Here is a 20538-nt window from a genome sequence, read left to right as displayed (position 1 = left end):
ATAAGATTTTCTTCATATTTGGCCAAAACATTCATTTGCACAGACTACCGACCGGTACGATCACATTATTTTACAAATACCAATTCAATCATGAAATATTGGGGTCAATCCGACCTAAATTGCTGCAAAAAGAAAACTTTGCACAAGCCAGTTGTGGATGTAACATACATGTAATATGAAACACGGGACACCATATGTTACATCCACAACCCAATTTAAATTGTGCATGCCATTATGGCAAAACATTTTAACATCTGATATTTATTTTTTTCAATAGAAAGGGTACATCTTCTCGCTATAATTTGTGTAAAACCTCAACTCCAGTCCACTTGTTTTCTTTTCAAAATGAGTTATTTTTTTAACTGTAGGTTTCTTTGTCACACTTTTTCCTCATTTTTCATGCCGGACGCCATAACATTTACAGAATTTGGGTATGAAAGTTATTTTTGAATATCATCGAGCGTGGTATCATTTAAAAGCTTATCTTATAGCCTTATTGTCAAATGACATTTGTTTTAGAAATAACCATTCCATAACAAAGAAAAAACTGCTTTATAATCAGACCTCAGAAAATTATGGCCTGTTCCTCAACTTCATGAAATGACCCACATGTATATAAATTGGGGTTTTTTTGGTTTTTTTGTGGGGGGAGGGGGGGGGGGAGGGGGATATGATCGGATAAAATTCCCTCAACATTCATTGTGCATTGCTGATACAGGTATGATTTATACGGATGTGCCCTGAATTGAACTCCCCACCCATCAATTTACATGTCTGGGCTTAAATTAATTTGGTGGAGCGTGCTTTATTTGAAACCAACGGCTTCCCCCAATCATTCTCAGCAAATAGTAGCTAATGGGCGAGGCTAACAAGAGAAGGTAAATGATAATGTTCATGTGTATTCCCGAAGGTCCTAGTAATACCGGTAGGTTTGTGGACATCCACAATTGATTTTTTTGGGGAACCAACTTGCAGACCTCAACATTATTTTTGCCATATTTGGCCAAAAATTTAAAATAAAATTATATTTTGAAAATATAAAATCTTCCCTGATGGGAGTTTTTTTTGCATGTTATTGGATTACAATTAAACAGTCACAGATAATCAGGTTAATTATTAAAACACAATATTGTTAAAGGATCCCTAAGGTGACAAAGTAAAAAGACCGATCGACAGAAAAAACATTTTAAAAAGCTGCAAAATAAAATTTCGCATACATGAACATGTACTTACAGTACCTACAGTACGTGGATAAATTTTAGGTCGTTATTGTAACAAGTACCAAGTGGTACAACCCACAGCGGCCGGGTCATGTGTAAAGATGGCTATACGACGCCGTCTGTGCACCTGGGCCGTACCGGTACCTCGAGAGTACAGAAAACGAAAATGGGGCGTGATCTAATATGCAAAAAATATGCTAATTGGACGCATGCGCAACAGTGTTTGCAAAACCGGTCTTCAAATGCAAAGCTGTAAAACTTGAGTTGTATGAATGCAAAATATATGGCCGAGTAAAGTGTCCACCAACCAACCAACATCTATAGCTCAAGTCCACGGCGTGTTTCACACTGCAATGGGAAAAACATAACTTCTTTTCATGCTTCCTAAAACCAACATGACCAAATTAAGGGGTCTAGCATGATTTGGAATACACGTGTACAAAAACAATACATCCCCCCCCCTAAAAAAAAGGTGGCAAGCATAAAATGTTATGACTTTAAGGTGATTTCTGCTAAGTATTGCAGTACAGGTTTGCTAACAAGTCATTGGTTGCAGTCCTTCAGAAAATCAATCCTGCAAATTTACAGTAAAGTCTGTCACAAGCCAATATGGCCCACCATGCAGGCCGGCGTTTATCTCTAGTTTCCTTGGCAAGAAATGACTGAAAAATATTTCTACTCCCCCTGTATGGGATGCCAGCCCATAACAGCTTACTCCCTAGCCATATGCTGGCACCCATTTATACTCCCGAGTGGAGAGAGGCAAGGGGGGGGGGTTGAAGTGGCTTACCCATGGACACAACATATGGCCAGCAGCTGGATTTGAACCCCTGACCCTCTGGTCATGAGCCACAAACCCTAACCACTGACTATAGGCTGTGCACACTCCCCCATACATACAGTGTAGAAAACAGCACTGTTCCACTACAACTCAACTGATTCATGTCAGTTGAGATTTATACAAAACAAGTGCAAGTGCACAATAAGCTCTGGCCATGTTGCGTGAAAGTCTTGCATGGAATATATCAAAATGATCCCTGCCAGAGCTTACAAACTATATGCAATGCCCAAAAATTTGATGCCGATGGTACACATACATGTATGGAACACCACACTTTAGATTTATACCTAGATTATAGCAATTGGTGATAAATACCGGTACCACGTGACTATAACCGTGTGCCGTGTGCTTCGGGGTACCATCCTTTGCTAATGCAACGTGAAAGTGCAGACACAGGGCCTCGACAGACAAAAGTTCGCCAAGGTGACTGATGGTGCACAGGTGCATTCCAAGGTCTGTTAGCGACGAAGCCCCCTAAGTTTGTAGCATGGTACGGGTACACCACAAGACTATAACATATCTGCACATACCGGTATCTTGCCCCGATTCACACAATTTTCATAAACAACTTCATGAACTGTTTTTTACAGTTAAAATTTTTGTAGTTACTGGTACATTTCTATGAGACACTTAGGGATTCGTTTTGGTCATTTGTGTGGTTTTTTTTGGGGGGGGGGGGACAGACCGACCAACACCCAAGTGACATGTAGAAGCTCTACTGCCAGAGCTTATAAACACAAGTCCATTGCAATTATGTATGTAATGGTACAGAGGGCATTTTCCATTCACCGATCTTTTTTCATTTACGGATAAAACTTTGAACAGCTAGCCTTACGGCTGATTCTTCCAACAGGTAAGCAATTGTGGCTGTAAGTTCCCTTCAACATGTTCAATCTGACAACAAAAAGGGCAACTCAGAGCCCATTAGCAAGCCAAGTGTGTATCAAGAAGCAGGTGCATTGCACAAGCCCTTATAGATGTCACTTACTGTATCACTTAAACTGTCACAATGGATGAAATCTTGTCAAGAGAAAATAAATTCACTGGTGTCCTGGAAACACTTCAACATCTACCACACTTATCAGGTGCATGATGCCACAAGTAGAGTTAAACGTGTTCAACATGCTGAAATGTCACATGAGATCTCTCAGGTTTTAATCACAAAGCAGTCAAACATCTTTGACATTGTGACAAATAAGTATGGTTAAAGCCTGCAGCCTCCACTCCATGGGCACGTGCGCATTCCTTTACTAACCCCTGGCCGTTATGAACACGTACATGTACAAATGTAGGCCTTAACGACGCTGACCGGCTATTGAGAGCGTACTGCACGTGCATTTCGAAGAGTGCAGACCCTACATACGTCGCTCGCGCGCTATGCACGTCACGTCGCGTAAGAACATTTCTTTTTTCAAAACTGCGCGATGCCTGTACGATATGGATTATGGTAGCCTCGTTTTTTTGCCCAAAAGAACCTGTATCTTTGGTTGTAAAGGGACGAAAGAGGTACGTACATGTACATTAAATACAAATCCTTGCTAAATAACGCTATGTCAAAACCTTATGTTTGAAAGGATCGATTCTTCAAAAAAAAGTTTAAACATTTTAAACATGGTGTATTAGATACATCGACTGCAGTCGTAATGTAAATGTGCCAATATTTAACACATTTAAATGAGACAATTCCAGGGGTTAAGATCGCGTAAGGCATGATGGGAAACAACGCGGCGCAGCAAGATCGTATCCATGGAAACGAGGTTGGGTTAGAGCCGATATGGGTTAAGCATGACAAGGTAGGACTAGTATTTAAAGCTGGTCCCAGAGTGCCAGTGTTAAGTCCAGTACATTTCCATGAGTACGATCTTTACGAGTACTTTTCCATGAGTACGAGTATGGGTACATGTATTTTGTATTGAGTACGAGTATGAGTACGTTATTCTTCTCCATGATAAGAGTATGAGCACCAAAAAGTGTACTCAAGTACGAGTACAAGAACCAGTACGAGTACTTTCCACAAGTAGGAGTAAATATCAATGTGTCACAGATTTTTAGGGCTTTTCTGCTGTCAAACTAGGAATTATAAAACAAATGCTGAAGCCTCCCAAAGAGCAGAAAACTGGTTCTTTTAGTGCCAGTCCTGGTAGCTCTCAACATTGCAAGGGTATGAGTATGGGTACTTTGTCACGAGTACGGGTAATTTTTTTCTTGCGATATGATTATCTTATCATTTATACGAGTACGATTCCCCCAAAATGTACTTGAGTACGAGTACAACACTGTCAAAGTGCACCAACTTCTCTTAATAAAATTAATTGAGACTGGTTATTCACTGGAAGTCTTTTCATTTGTCTAGGGTACACATGAGGTTAAGCCCTTAACAGGGAATTCCTATACCATAGCACTGCCCAGCCCTCTTCACCAACCAACAACCAGGCTATATTCACAAACGACAGTCAATCGGGGAGTCAGTCAGTCAGTAATTCAGTCAGTCACGTACATGTACAAGAGAAATGTAGGCTGCCTCCTCTAGGACCAACCAAAAAGTCCACTCGCCAAACATCTAGGTTTTTTCCTTCTAATTAATCATCTGAATGATTAACAAGTCATTACGCTCTTCAAATATTCTTGTCTTGCATTTAGGTGATGAATATATCCCTGTCGATATGTGACTAAGACGGCAATTTTCCTGGGCATCATTGACAGCGTAGCGGACAATCCCCGTGGGATCGAGTGTAAATCACACTTATACAGACAGATAATTCCCCTTGCGTTTGTCATGATGCAATGCTAGACCCTACTTGGTCTTTATCCCACCTAGTACTCCCAAACCATGAGAAATTGCCAGCTCGGTGTTATTGATGGGATGTGGTATCGTGACCACACGCATGCACGCTTACGTGCCCACAGACCTGACAGAAAGGAAACAGGCTTTTTGGGGATGGTGAGGCATCTTTATCTTAAGAGGGGCACACGTGCATCGATCCTGGCTTCATACAGGCACCAAAAGCTACAAATACTTGATCTTGTGTTAAAGGGACGCTTTCGTCTTGAATTTAAGCACTTTTGGGCCCTGAAATGCAAATTTCTCACATAAAAGACAATTAGTTGGAAAGACCATAAAAAAAGAATGTTAAGGTTCACACAACAGTATCTTCACAATGTACGGTTTCTTTGTAATTGAGTATGCAAGTTGACCTAAAAAAAACCAGCGAGATTTTACAAGAATCTGGCCACCCTTTATGGGATCTACATGTAGTACATGTACAACCTGTGTCAAGTCCTGTATTTGGAATTACTTTGTGTCCTGACTGGGCCCATCCAATCAACGGCTGGATAAATGGGTACGTTGATTGGATAAATGGGTATCTCGAAAGAAAAGAAAGCATTGCAATCTACGACATATATTGAAAAAAATTTGTAAACTGATGATTATAATAATTAAAAAATTTACAGTGTTGACCTCAATCTGTTCAATCCAACGCGCAGATAACAATTTGGTAAATTGTAACACAGGAGTCTGCGATTAGACTAACTCAGAGTTTGGTACCAAGATGTTCACAAGACGTTCACATAAAAAGTAAACGCAGACTGGCCAGACTTACACACTCTGCTATCGGGCAAATCAATGGAAACAAACATGACTGTTCTAAAAAATTGGGCTGTTTGTAGCGCAAGTCATCATTTTTTTTTTGAACACTTTTTCAAATTCGCATGCACTAGCATTGTGATGTTTGTATACAGAGATCTGATATCAAACAGTGAATTGTCGCGTGATATTTTGTGCGGCGCCAGTCGTATGGTTTGGCCAAATTAATGCATCCAAGCTGAAAATATATGTTCTATACACAGGGTGAGTCAAAAAGAAAATTCGAATTAGAAAGAATAGAAAAATATCTGGCTTGCTCCATTTCATAAAAATGTCATAATAGGGATAAAGTTCAGATTATTGACTAGGTTGTGAAAAAAAACCCCGTAATTTGCATACTATATTCCCACGTTATGTCTATTTGAATAAAAAGATTTTTTTTTTTTATATTTGAACAAAATGCAGCTGTCCACCACTGATCATTTACTGTTCTACGAACTGATGGATACCCAAATACCGGTACAATGAAAGACAGACATTTTCCCAAGTGCCCCTCCATGAATGAACGTATGTACATTGTACGTATGTATACTTGCAAAGGAAAACACACAAAAATCACCATCAATGTTTCAGAAAAGAAAGAGTTGACTTGTGCCTCATGATCAAAACACAAAATCTGACCAAAAAACGGTTCAGTCTTGACTCAAAATGATTAAAATCTCATTTGTAATTAAAGCTAAAGTATTTGCAGCCATCCGAAAAAGTAACTGGCGTATTATTGTTGAAAAACATAGTAAGTGGTTGAAAGATAGTAAGTGGACTAAACTCCCTGTGAAATTAATCTTTCTTGCAAGCTATCATTTTGAAGTAATCAACAAAAGAAGGTCTTAAGATGCACTGTAGGAAAATTTAAATTAGTAGTTCGTTTTGTTATTCGGCGCAGCGCGCGCAAGCATTGGCACGACGCACAGGCGCGCGCGGTTGCTATAATTCGTCGGATCAGTGCGCGACATCGCGTATAGCTGCAATTCAAAACAATTCAAAACATGATTCAGCAACTTTTGATTTGGAATTGAGATCCTAGAATGCTATTTTGCTCGGAATATACAGCTGAAGCTGAACTGAAAGTTCATCAGGTTAGTTGTTCAGTACCCTTCTTTATATTTTGAGCACTTTTGTTGCTTCAAACGAACAAAATGCACAAATTACAAATGATGGACTATATCTTTAAATGACTGTGTGCAAAGAGAAATGAAAGCAAGTAAATTCCTAATTAATTCCAGTCTGCTTCAATGAATAATTTTAAATTTGTAATTAAAAATTCCCTAATGTTTAAAGCCAGATTAAAAAAAAACCAGTAAAATAATGCTGCATTGTGCCTGCATAAATAGTCTGGCGCCATCCCATTGGACAGTTAACACTTAATGAAATACGTTCAGGGAACTCAACAAAAAAGGCTAACTCGTGAATAAGGCCCATGGATCAATTTCAGTGATTCCTTTTTTACAGATGAGTGGAAGAACATTCTATTTGAAGACATACTTCATTGGTGTATCAAATGTGATTGCTTTTTAAGAAAAATAAAATCATTAATCCATAATTACTTTCTTTTTGACTCCCCCAGTATAGTCAGCTAAAAAAATTGCTCATGGGTCTGATTAAAAAAACAAACATTTGTTTTAAACATTTCTCCGTATGTACAAATGTACATTGGGCCTGCCAACTATCACGCAATGAGCGTGAGACTGACGCTTTTCAGGTTATTCCCACGCTCTCACACCCACACGGGATTTCTCAGCCTAAAACAAACTAATAAATAATTGATTCCAAACTCGAAAGCGATGTTTAAATGATGATCTTTTGCTCAACAAAATTGGTTTAAAAGTGGTCAGACATTGCCTCAGATTGCACCACAGAGCGTCTAGAATCCAAATTTTTCCGGGCCCTTTAAAAGCGAACCCCACACTGTTAGGTCTTCGTGCTTCAAGTTAATTAGCATGAGTCCTGGGCCCAATTTCTTGGCTCTGCTTATAGTTAGCAAAAAATCCCTGCTTACTATAGCAGAAAATTCCGTGTTTACAATATGGTAAGCCTATTTCATGGGTTAGTGAGGAATTTTGGCTTCTGCGCATGTGTACCGGTACATCCCATAACTAAGGATTCTTTGCTTACATGGTTAACACAGGATTTTTCTGCTAGCGTTGTTAGCACAAAATGTTGATCATAAGCACGGAATTCTGTGGTTAGCAGAGACATGAAATTGGGCCCTGATCAAGCTCCATCGCCAAATTTCCACTCTCAGCTCTGACTCAAAGTTGGCAGCCCTGTTAGCCCAGGTTGGACGTACTCTTCATTGCAATACCACCTGGGCTAGCAGCCCTGTGTACATGTACTGTATACACGTGGATTTTCTGCGACCCACACCTCTAAAATATGGCTGGACAATCTGAAACACTAAATTTTGGTGATCTCTCAGACTGATGAAAGTACACCTTTAAAGAGATTGCTTTTTTATACGCGCAAAAACCTACTTGGTCTGGTGTTAAAGACGATAGTGACTTTGTACGTGGGCGTTCGCCGGCTAACACACACACACACACACACACACAAAATAGATGAGAATTGTCACCTCCCGACCCCGCAAGTTGAGCTGTTGTTTTCCAACTCAGTGCGGTGTGTGAAAAACTCATCAGGAAGCCACCTTCAGCAGGGGAGGTGAAGTGTTTACTTCTTATTCACGAGATGTGACCTGTCACTGTTAAAATCATCAGGCATGAGCTTCCAGAATGGAAGCTGTTTTGAACTAAGCTGAATCTTTAGACAAAGATTTATAGAAGGCATCTGGATTTCTTGAACATACATGTACCTGTCAAATTTACACATGAACATTATGTAGGGTCATTTGCTTTTCATGCATTTTGTTCGTTTCCAATAATAACACCACTCAAAATCCAACGAAGAATGCTCAAAACCTAACCTGTTGAAGTTTCAGCCCAGGGGATATTGCACTTTTTGAGGAAAAAAAAGTGAAAACCATACGCAACATTTTGATCACAATACAGGATTTCATCCGTGTAGTACTCTTTAAAACATTTCATTTGAACATTTTATTTGTTCACTGAACCTTGAAGAACATGAAGAGTAGGCCTACCTTGTACGTGTATGCAGTGAAGGAAAGGGTGTAAAGCTAACCAACAAAATTTGAAATTATTGAAAAGAAATGTTTGTTGCAAGATTGCGTTAGCAATTACATGTAAATGTCATGTGTACACAACTTGCCCAATGCCCACACACAAAAGTGCAACTTGTTTTTGGCATCGTTTGACATAAATTGCATAATTTTATCATTGTTTTGGGCCCAAATACAGAATATGGCTAAGAAACAATTTCTGTACTGATTAGTCGTTAATTGACCGTTACATATTTTTGAATTTTCCCAAAATTATTGGGGGGGGGAAACTTTCTTTTTTGGTAGAGTGCATGGGGGTTGTCGTATAAACTGCAGGTTCCAATAGTGAATTTGTGCAAGCAAACCTGCACTGTTTTTGATGCCTCTGGTAAAATTTGGCCAACTAAAAATAAAATTGAATAACATGTCAACATGCAGATCAATGCGAACCTCTGGAAGCTTGCTTGGAAAAAAGAATGGCTGTTCCGTTTGTATGAACTTTTAAATGTAGAGCATTTCATTACAGGAAACAGTACAAGGCCAGAAATTGTTTCCCATTGAAGTTAGTACATGTACATGTACCGGTAGTAGAGTCATATTGTTTTGAAACTGTACAATTCAACACTTAACATGGCCAAAAGGTACAATTGTTGCTCTTCACATTGGATGCATGTATACATTGTACGTGCAAAGGTTTTGTGGTATTCAGAACGGATGACGGATAAACACGCGACGAGCGAGGCCGGATTCATCTGTCAGCGACAGATATCGCTGCGAACTCATTAATACATTAATTTAGTATACATTGTACATTATTAAATTTGTTCATGATTTTTTTTACACATAGACAGCACATGGACTTACCTGACACTGACAGTACACGTTGTAAATTTCTTGCAAAGTTTTACGTTCCAATTCTTAGGAACGATGTCACGGATATTATAGCCTGGGTACATGCACTTCGGGAATATAAACCGACAATACGTGTCACATTAAAAACACTTTAGACATTTAAAGAACAACATATTTCCTCAGTGCGGTTATCTCCACCGGGCATATTGCATCATACTGAATCAATTTGACTTTTGCAACAAGACAACCAGGAAGTTGCAAAGTGCAATATATTTGCGTCTGGAAACATGACACATGTATGTATACGTGTCTTTTCAAAACTTGAAAATGATATAGTGAAACCATATTCAGACTTAGGCCAAAAAAAAAAAATATTCGGTCTCTGGTCAGACCAAAGTTCTGGAATTGACGTGGCCACGCGGCTTTTTTTTTCGTTTTCTTCAAGCTTGGATTGTACAGACAAGGTGGGTACTATTTTGCTTTTTTGGTGTCCTCATGTACATGTACGGTACATTGGTGTCCTCCATAATTTGCCTTGGTGCTTTCGATCATTTGCCTTGGTGCAATTTCCCATTCCTTGGTGCTCTTTGGTAAAAGAAATTGAGGAGGTGCGGAAATAGAGGGCGCTGTTGGAGCTACCGCGGAACATTTTGGAAAAAAAAAAGATCGACGCGCATGATTAAAATCGACGCGCGTGCTGACCAGAGACCGACTTATTTTTTTGGGGGGGCCTTATAATCACAACTGTATCCTTGTTATTGTTTTCAGGTTTAGGCTAAGTAAAAAATAAACCAGTTTCTTGTCCCCACCCGCTTCCTTTTCCCCCCGCCCACCTCCTTTTCTGTTATTAATTGATCATAGACTAGTGCAGGGCCCGTCGAAAATGTGCCTGTTCAGAAGGGACAGAGAACTGCTCATACAAATAACACACGAGACAATGGTGTTGTTTTCACAGGTTTAACGCACACTCACACGTGGACAGAGATTCCTAGTAGGAAAACATGAGGAAGAAAAGTGTGCTATTGTTTATTTACCCATAGTTGATGATGGAATAGCCCCCCCCCCCCCCCCAGTGAAGTATCCATTGTTGATAATGTCATAGGCCCCCAGTGGAGGTCAGCTTTCTTTATGCTATGGCATAGACACACAAATGACGAGACAAATATAAATGGGGCCAGCTACGCGTCTCTTTTGTCTACCAAACTTTATGTACGTAGTGTTAATTGTGACGTCACGCAACTTCAGTGGCGCCATATACGCATGCGTACACATGCAGGCCAAATCTTTCATGAGACAAATCATGCATGGGGCAAATGTGCAGCTTTTTTGCAGCTTTTCAAGAACCGCTCGTCCAAACAACTTTAAACTTGGCACTGCACATTCTGTGGTCCCGAGCAATACACCCGCTGATTTTCAACTTCATACGGTGCCCGGTTCTGGAGATAATCGACGTACAGACAGACAGACACACAGACACACAGAGATTCCTGGAATTATGGTAAGGATTTGTTATCTTTTGTATTTAGTTCGTTTCCAGCAAAACTGTAGCTATGTAGATGCGCATTTTGCAAGTTGACACTCAAAATGCCGATCGATGCACTAAGCTGGTCTGTAGGAAATGAAGTCATCTGAGAGAGACCTACCGGTAGGCCCAATTTAAAAGGATTTTTCACTCAAATTCACAAACTCTATCTTTCAATTTAATCCATGACAAATTTCACATGCTTTTAACAAAACCAATTGTCATTTTTTTAATACCGGTACCATTCAATTTTAAATTTTGGGTCACATTCTTTAGTCACTGGGTTGAGAATACACAAATGTATTCATTATTACGGATCAAATTCGTCAAAGTTGTTGCCGAATGGCAGCATTCAGAGAATTCGTCTTAAAAATCAATTAGACAAATTTGATTTCTGAATAACAAGGTTTGGCGTAGATGAGACAAAATCAAATACTCCGGGATGAAAATGTGTGCTCATTGTTTGAATTTGCTTGAACTGAATTTGAAACTGTCTGACAAAAGACGAAATTAAACATTGGGAGTGCACTAAATCGATGTTGATGGACGAATTTGAATATATATCATGTATAGAAACGGTGAATTCGAATGATAAACGTTTTAAAATAGCTGGGAAAACCTATATTATACAACAGGTCAATAAAATTGGAAACGGCAAATAAATTGCTTTTAAATCCCCACCCTCACAATGTTCACAACAAGTGTTTGACAATTAGTGGCAAAACAAACAGTTCTGCGTTACATTGTAATCATCCCCGTTATTTTTCACTGTTGCTATGGAGACACTGATGTCAAATTCCAGTCAGTGTCTCTCATGGTAACAAGTCATTATCCAAAGCAAATTAACAACCTCCCTTTGCTCGTAATTGCTTGCTCAACTTAATGCACTTTTGTGTGGATACACTTTTTTTAAACAAAATTTCAATCAATTTTGAGCTGTCATACATGTATGCACACTATTTTGAAGTACATGTACACAAAATTTGTTCTGAAAATTATAAATGGTCTAAGAGCCATTGATCAGAATTTTCACTAATCGTTATAGTGGAATTCCAATATTGACACTATTCGATATGGATTATCCCATATCAGAATTTTCACTAATTGATTGGAAATCCAATATCGAGTATATTCGATGGATTATCCCGTGTAAAATGTTAAAGACCATAAAGATGACACTTTCATAAAAAAAAATACACAAAGTCCCACTTTTCCATGGCCTTCTATCTGGAGCATATTGCTCAAATTTTTAAAACCAAATCTCAGCAGTGCGGGTTTGTCCGGAACATGCGGTTGCTTTTGAGGTTTCACATTGGGGGAGACCACGAATTCTAGCGAACGCAGAGCACAAAGCGACGCCACTAATTTGCGATATTTTCATTTTGAGTCACAAGCACAAGTTACGTCCAAGTTTTATTTAATTATGTTACACACAAAGTAAAAGCACAAACCAGAGATTTGTTTTGACAATGATCTGACGCATTCTCAAAATGTTCGATATCGTTCTTCAACGACGAAAATTTCGATATTTTGATACGATTAAAAAATTGTTATCGGTGATATCGTTATCAAAATAATATTGAATAATCGAGTAATATCGACTACTACGACTTGAATCTGTTCAATTGAATTTTTGTCACGACTATATCCCTATCTCCTTATGACTATGTCCCTATCTCTTTATGAGATTACTGACAGAGTATTGACACAATTGATTGAGTACCGACACAAAAGACCGAGATGCCATAACGGCTCCGAAACAACAGAGTGACGTCATCTTCGGAATTTCATGCTGTTATGGTCATCTCAAAGTCGCCTACTACAAAAAAAATTTGGCTGACCATGTATGACCACTGCCGACCTCATACCAAATATTACGATTTTGTTACGAATTCGTTGAGACTTCGTTACGACAAAACCGTTTGAGTACAGACAGACAACAGACGTTGATCCGTTTTGGATTTTTTGCCGACCATCACGATACGTTTCAACTGTTGAAACTAATCGTGGCTTTACTGCCGACCATGCACCACCTGTAGGATGCCGAAACGACGCTCAAGAAGTTATTTCGATAAAGTCAAGACATCGTTCCGAGTTTCACCGTGTCGTCGAGTCTTGCATCTCAGCGCTGTCTCATCGTGATCGGGAGGCTACATCGCGACAGTGAAACAGGCGCCTAAATCCAGTGTTAGGTAAGGTTCTATATAAGTTCAATAGTAGGGCCCCCTCATAAGATTCTGAGAGAGAACGGCTCAGTAAAGTTTACGCAACAAATGACTTTCTTCTAGCCAAAAGTAATCCAAGTGCGGATGCACGGTGGAATACCCACAATGGAATGTTAACAATAACTCACAGTAACTTTTTACACAATAATTAGTGTGAACGCAGCTTTAGTTGTTAGTGCTCAAAAGTATTACTGGTACTTAGCAAAAAGATTTAACGGCACAAAAGGAGGTAACGCCCAACAATGTTACATAAATGATGTGATTGGTTTTGAGCTAACTTGTGTTTTGCAAAATGTTGGCAAGATTTTCTTAACACAGAAAAGTGGTCCCTGGATGACACGTGGGCTGTATTTGAAAGGCTATTCAATAATTCACTTCAACCATTTTTGTCTCCAGTTTTAGATTATAAAAGGGTCACTCAAATAAAAACAAATTCTAACTGAATCAAATCTCCTACGCACTTTCCGAACTGAAGGCAGAGGCGCAATAGCATTTGTCTGATTATTGTAAGTACATATGGTATTATTGTTCGGCATTTTACAAGTACATGTAACATGAGCGGCGCAAACAATGAAAACAAATACTTGGAATAGCTGTCGCTTGCCAAAAACTCTTTCTTTACAGAATCTCCTATTATATTTCAACTCAACGGATAACAAGAGATTTGTACCTGTTTACAAGCATCCCCTCAGAATCGTGCGCTATCAGCATGCCCCTGGGGAATAGCACTGCCTGGATCTTTCAACTACCGTCTGCAATGAGTACAAATACAAGAACAATTACTGAGGATGGAAAGCCGGCGGGGGCGTCAAAGCCATAATTGTGTTGTTTTTCTTTCCGGTGTAGCAATGAATTGAATTTTCCAATCTGCAAGCCGTACGTTGTTTGCTTAAATTGCTGTAATTTTTAGACATGGATGGATTTGGGGGTAAGTATTTTATAGCAAATATGTTACACTGACCTGTTTAAAGTTTTGTGTTCATAGCTGCTGGAAAAACCAAGGGGAAAAAAGTTGTTCTTGTAGTCGGGTACCCTGACCCTACTTGAGACGAAACGGAGCAATTTATAGACGTCGGAGAATTGTCAGGTCAGGGAACCAAACTAGCTGGCTTGCACCCTTTCACTGATGTGTAACCGATTGCAAACAAAATGTAGACAAACTAAATTTGGTAAATTTGGAAAAAGACAGCCCACCAGGTGCCATGATTTCACAGGAAGCTTGAGACTACACACTGCAAAAAGAAAGAAAGCCCACACTCATTGGAGGGGACATAATTTTGAATTTGATCATCTTATGATGACGCCATTTACATAGACCTTTGGGGAATTGTGTTAGCTACATTTTGATAACCCATTTGCTACCAAAGACTGTAAATCATCCACGATTGACAACAGTTTATGAAAAAACGATGCAGTTTGAAAAGTTGCAAATTTACGGCTACATCATCTACCAGGAGAAATTGCTAAGCATATCCACACATGCCCGTAATTGGCCCCCATCGACTGCACAGTGCTCGAACAAAGCGTGGGAAAAAAAAATTGATTCGCGTGCTCCCATGCATGCAAGCACTAGCTGTGCGATCGATATTTCAGGTAGTGTAACATTGTCACGCAGCAATTTCTACTAGCGTAATCTTGAAATTTGCAACTTTTTTCAAACCGCATCATTTTTCATAAACCATTGTCGGTGTTGGACGATTTACAGTCTCTGGTAGCAAACGGGAAACGGGGTATCAAAATGTAGCTCACAACACTCACCAAAGGTCTATATAAATTCGTTCGTATAGGGCTCCACTTTTTTCCCTCAAAATTCTTTGGAATGACAGATCCTGTGCCAACGGAAGTTCTTGGACATGCAGGTGCTCGTTAAATTTCGGAACTGTAAATAAAATTCATCCAGGCTTTCAAAAATCTAGACAAATATGTGACCTGTTCTGTCAAAATCAGACTTTTCTGGGCCTAAGGTCAAAAATTAGATTTGTGCATATTGTTGAAATATGTACATTTTTCTTTTAATAGGTGGTTTAATTTTTGAAATTGGTCATTCCTGGGCAAAGTTATGCTATTTTGAAGTTCATCGTGTCGAAAAGTAGAAAATGGAGAAAATGGCAGTTCAAGTTTGGGGTCTATTTTAAGACTTGTTTAAAACTTGTTTTAAAACTTTTATTGTATATTTTAGACATGTTCAAGATTACAAATATACAAAAATTTGAAAAAAAAAACACCTTTGCCCAGAAGCGTCTACTTTTGACAGAACAGGTCACATATGGCCATGTTTACGGGTCTAGAACTGCCCAAACTATAGTTGGGACAGCCCCAACTATAGTTGGGACAGCCCCAACTATAGTTGGGACAGCCCCAACTATAGTTGGGACAGCCCCAACTGTTGGGACAACCCCTAACTATCTAGGTGGGCACGGACATCCGGCAATTTTTAATAGGCTTTCCTATTTTGTTGCTCCCAGACCTACCAGTACATGTAAGTTCTTGAAACTCAATTGGTTCTTAACACACAGCAACTGATGAAAACTGGTGTGCAAATGAATAAATGTTTTCATCAGATGACGTGAGCATGCACGCCCCTACCTGTAGTTGGGGCATATAACGTGTAACAGATATGAACCAATGAAAGAAGGAATACATGTAGGCATATACGGTATATTTCCCATTTATGTTAAAGGGAATGTACATTTGCTTTTGCTGCAATTTTCAGAAATAAATGGATTTGGAGGATTAGTATAGCAAATATTGTTACACTAACTTGTTTCACGTTTTGGGTTTGTAGATGTTGGATAAACCAAGAAAGCCAATCATGTTATTGTAGTCTTGTTCCCTGACCCCACTTAAGATGAAACGGACCAATTTACAGACTTTGGGGATTTGTAAGATCAGAGAATCAGTCTAGCAGGCTTGTAGTCTTCACAGATGTGTTATCAATTGCAAAGAAAATGCAGACGAACTAAATATGAAAAATTAGAAGCACTTTTTGAAAAAAGCCAGTTTTCTCCAACGCTGATCGGCCGACCAGCGTTGGAAGAATACAGCTTTTCTTGAAAATGTCAGCACACCAGGAGCCACAACTTTACAGGATGCTTTAGACTGTCATTCCCGAACAATCCAGTAAGATATTTTGTGATACTTGATCGTTTCGTTTTTTTTGACGTTTGCAAATGTTGTATCCTCCCTTTAACAGATCAAATCCAATCCAACCCTTGTTTTTGCCAAACCTCATCAACTGTTGAAGTTGAGTAATTAAACAAGAACAATTACTGAGAATGGAACGCCAGCGGGGGCGTCAAATTTCAAGCCATAAATTCTGTGTTGGTTTTTTTTTCCCGGTGTCTTTATTGAATTACATTTTCCAATCTGTATGGCGTTATTTGCTTTTGCTGTAATTTTCAGAAATGGATGGATTTGGGGGTTTAATAGTGTTTTGTAGAAGTAGAGCTGTTACCTGTCATTCAGTAATCATCAGTCTGAAGTGCGCCCGCATACGTGTACTTTTGACCAGAATTGAATGACTGGCAACAACCGTCGATGCACTTTGGCGAGGTCATGAAAGTTGACGCACGCTCAGTGGAAAGCACGAGTGTCACGACCCATGACCTCAAGCAGATTACAGGAATATGGATGCCAGTACAGCCGTCCAAATTCTGCCCCAAATTACAGGATAATTAAGGCCAAGTAAAAAAAATTCCATTTGGTCTTCCCCGCCCGCTTCCTTTTTTGAGGCTGCATCATTTTTTTTTTTTTTTTTAAATTTCAGGCATGTAACATTTTCTTAAAAGATGTTTCAGAAGTTCAGATGCTTCTAATAGCTTTACTAATGTTCAATTTAGCACTTTAAGAAGGTTTTGTGGTCATCAACTAGTAGACAACTACCCAGAACTATCAAATAAAAAGGGCATCCTCCTTTTTAAGGCACATATCGCTTAAGCTAAATATGGCTATTTTAGCCTATTTTTCAACAAAAAAAATAAAAAATAAAAAGGCCCTCATCCTCCTCTTTTTGAAAAACCTGGACGATCAACTTGTGTTTTTTTTACTTGTCCTAAAACTCTGGGGTACGGAATTCCACTTCTTTTTGGCTAATATTTAATAAGCAGTTAATTATCCACCTGGGTGATTAGGCCGGAAAAAAAATAGTTCTGCTTCCGATTACATGCATTTCAAAAATAGGGTCGGTCATTTTTTTGTTTTTTGGGGGCCAATTTTTGCATGCAGATTGAATGGGGTATTCAATTATATGCGAAGTTTTAGCCTGAACTATTTCCATTGCACTACGAAAGCTATACACAAAATGGCCACAAAAAGTGAATAAAACCTACCTTAATTATTGTCAATATATTTACGTTCGATAATTCGTAAAAAATAATGGAAAATTCAGGTCGTTCGCACCATATGCACAAAGCTAGTCAAGACGGGCAGCTGGCCAAAACTCCGAAGTGTGTGATGCACTGTGCATGTGTGGCGCGGCCAACAGACCTCGTTTTTACGGTCAAAAATTTCGGGAAACACGCTGCATTGTATCACGTCAAATACGAGTAGTGCGATCTCAAAATGAAATCTTGAACACGGAAAATACATACACAGACAAGCTAGATCAATTCTGTGAATTAACTTGCAAAAATGTTCTTTCTCCATCAGTGTTTTCTTGGCATTTTTACGATGTCGAATCCGACCAGTTGACAGTGCACGTGCCCAATGCATAGCCATGCTAGCGCTATCGATCGCATAGTTGGCACAGACTAGTTACTGCATTTTCATCATGTCTTCTAAATTGGCCCCTGTGCGGCGCGGCGGGAACCAGTCGTCGCCGCATTGAGCTAGGTTACGCACGTGATTATTGTCACCGTGACATCGAATTGCGAAGTAGTTATATCGCGAAGCGAATTTGTAAAAATAACAGAGGTTTCTTTTGAAAAAAATAGCGAATGTAAGTAAGAAAACAAATAAATAAAAGCATTTTTTGATGCAAAAGGGTTGTTGAGAGGTATTTTGTGAAGACAGAAAAGACAACAGGTTTTTATTTTTATTTATTCAAACATTATTATTTTTATTTTTTTGGAATTGCCGATAAATTTTTTAGGGTCACAGCCTAAAAATAGGGTCGGTCGGGTAAGGCCAAAAAAAAAAAAGTCTCCGGTTTCTGGTATGCGTGCGCGTCGCCGTAGCCATGCGCGTCGGCAAAATGAAAAAGTTTTTTTTTCAATAAAAGATGATGTCTCAAAACCGCCAAACTCACTGGTTTGACTGGAATCCTGCTGCTGCACAGTTTTAACGTGTTTTTAGATGGGGTTATGATCGAGAATAAGCTTTATGTAGCTTCTCTGAACTCCCATTATATTTGCACTAAGTTTAGTCGGGCACCATTTGCAGTCATCAGCCGACATTTGAAGCAAAAAAACAGGTAAAAAAAAAAAAAGCCGCGTCGCCGCACCACTTTTTGGGCAAGCTCCATACTAGAAACCGGAGACTTTTTTTTTTTGGCCTAACCAGAAGCAGAAGTATTATTTTTTTTGGCCTTATCAAGTGACAAAATAATTCCATTCTTAATATTACTTCCTGTTCAACATGGTTGTGTGACTAGTGAAAATCACGAAAATACCGAAGCAAATCGTATAGTTTAGGACCCCGTTCCATATAATTTAGAAAATGAAACAACATTTTGAATGTTTGGAGACTGATATACAATGTACATTGCAACTAAGTATGTCTTTGGAATCATCTTAATTGTTCGCTAAGAAGTAAGATACCATATAAATGAATATATCAGCTACCTTATTGTGGAAGAGTCTTGTGAACGGAACTTGTACATGTTGTAAGACATAAGAGGTGTTCTGAACTACAAGATTACCAATTTATAAATAAAAGTTTGAAATTGTAAAAAAATACAGGTGTGCTAAACTACATGATTGCCACAAAGTACCAGAATATTTATTCCGGGCAACTAGGACTCCACGGATCGCCTTTTGTAACATTTGACCATGTCCAAATGTTAAAAAAGGCGGGCGATTTGTAGAGTCCTAGTTACTCGAACTGCAGAATATTCCAGTAATTCTGGCATGTCTGATTTCTATGTAAAAAACTAAAACTTAAAGTTAGAATTTTTAATTAGGAAAGAATGTTGCATCCTGACACCACTTTTTTCATCATATCATCTGAACAAAAGGTCAGTCATTGCAAAAATGTTGAAAAGACATGAATCTGGGCGATCGTGAAGTGTAGGGCCCCTGTTTTGTTTTCATCAAATTAGAGTCAGAAATGTTTTTTATTGCTCAAAAATCACCTTTACAATCAAAAGCAGACTTTTTCTCAATTCTATTGACACCCCGCGTTACTTTTGCAATTTTTAGCAGAAACTTGGGGTAGAAATCACAATTTTCCTGTGCGGTTTGTGCCTTGTGATTCATCGCGCCGTGCGTGCTCACAGTACATCACGCAGTGATCGCCATCTTTACTTTTGGGTCGCGTTTTGTCGCCGCACTGTCATCGTCATTTTACCCCCAAATTTCCTTAAAAAAATTTAAAACCCTGCCATCTATCTATGACATACCTGTTTATTGAGAATGTCGCCAACTAGTTTGGTAGGTCCAATAATTTTAAAGTGAATTTTGTTCCCTTATAGAAACTGGGCCCTACACTACACGATCGCCTGAATCTGGGACTGAGAAACATTTCTAATTTTGTTGGAAAAACTTGTTTAGTTGTTAGAAAATGTTCTTGACTCTCCATAGACTTTGTACACAACCGCTGACATGGCTGAAGTGGCTTAGAACGGGATGTGGTGTCTGGATGGATCCTACATTCTTTCCTTGAAGGAACATTCTTATAAGTTCTAAAGTAAAAACGAAAACCTTACTTAGCCTCGTGTCGCCATAAAGAAAGCAAAAACAAGGATAATTCGTTCATAAAATCATAGTTCCTTCAGACGTTTACATCACGGCCACACACTGCTTACTTCCTGCTGCGCTGTCAAGTTATGATTGTGTATTGTGTTATGTGTACATGTACTTCGTTATGGAGAGCGAAATAGTCAAGACATCATTATGGCTCGAATACCAGAGTAGGCCTAATATACAATCGAAAGAACCCCGAAACGAAATATATCCGCTCTTGTATT

At 39.0% G+C, this 20538-nt stretch overlaps 1 protein-coding gene across 2 annotated transcripts in view; it reads right to left on the bottom strand.

The window, feature by feature from the left end:
• The window catches only part of LOC119735764 (FAD-dependent oxidoreductase domain-containing protein 2-like), a 62448-nt gene extending 42036 nt beyond the window's left edge, over positions 1-20412 (bottom strand). Inside the window, exons 1-2 of one of the 2 annotated variants that reach the window (XM_038209681.1) lie at positions 20278-20412; positions 14086-14167 (exon numbers count right to left, since the gene is read on the bottom strand). The gene's annotated coding sequence lies outside the window, so the exon portion shown is untranslated. Of the gene's footprint in view, positions 1-14085; positions 14168-14376; positions 14498-20277 lie in introns of those variants that run through there. The other variant, XM_038209682.1, reaches the window with a different exon arrangement.
• Positions 20413-20538: the final 126 nt, after the last annotated feature.

The sequence above is a fragment of the Patiria miniata genome, unplaced genomic scaffold, assembly GCF_015706575.1.
Source record: "Patiria miniata isolate m_02_andy unplaced genomic scaffold, ASM1570657v1 HiC_scaffold_29, whole genome shotgun sequence".
Taxonomy (NCBI): domain Eukaryota; kingdom Metazoa; phylum Echinodermata; class Asteroidea; order Valvatida; family Asterinidae; genus Patiria; species Patiria miniata.
This window is presented reverse-complemented; position numbering and strand designations above follow the sequence as displayed.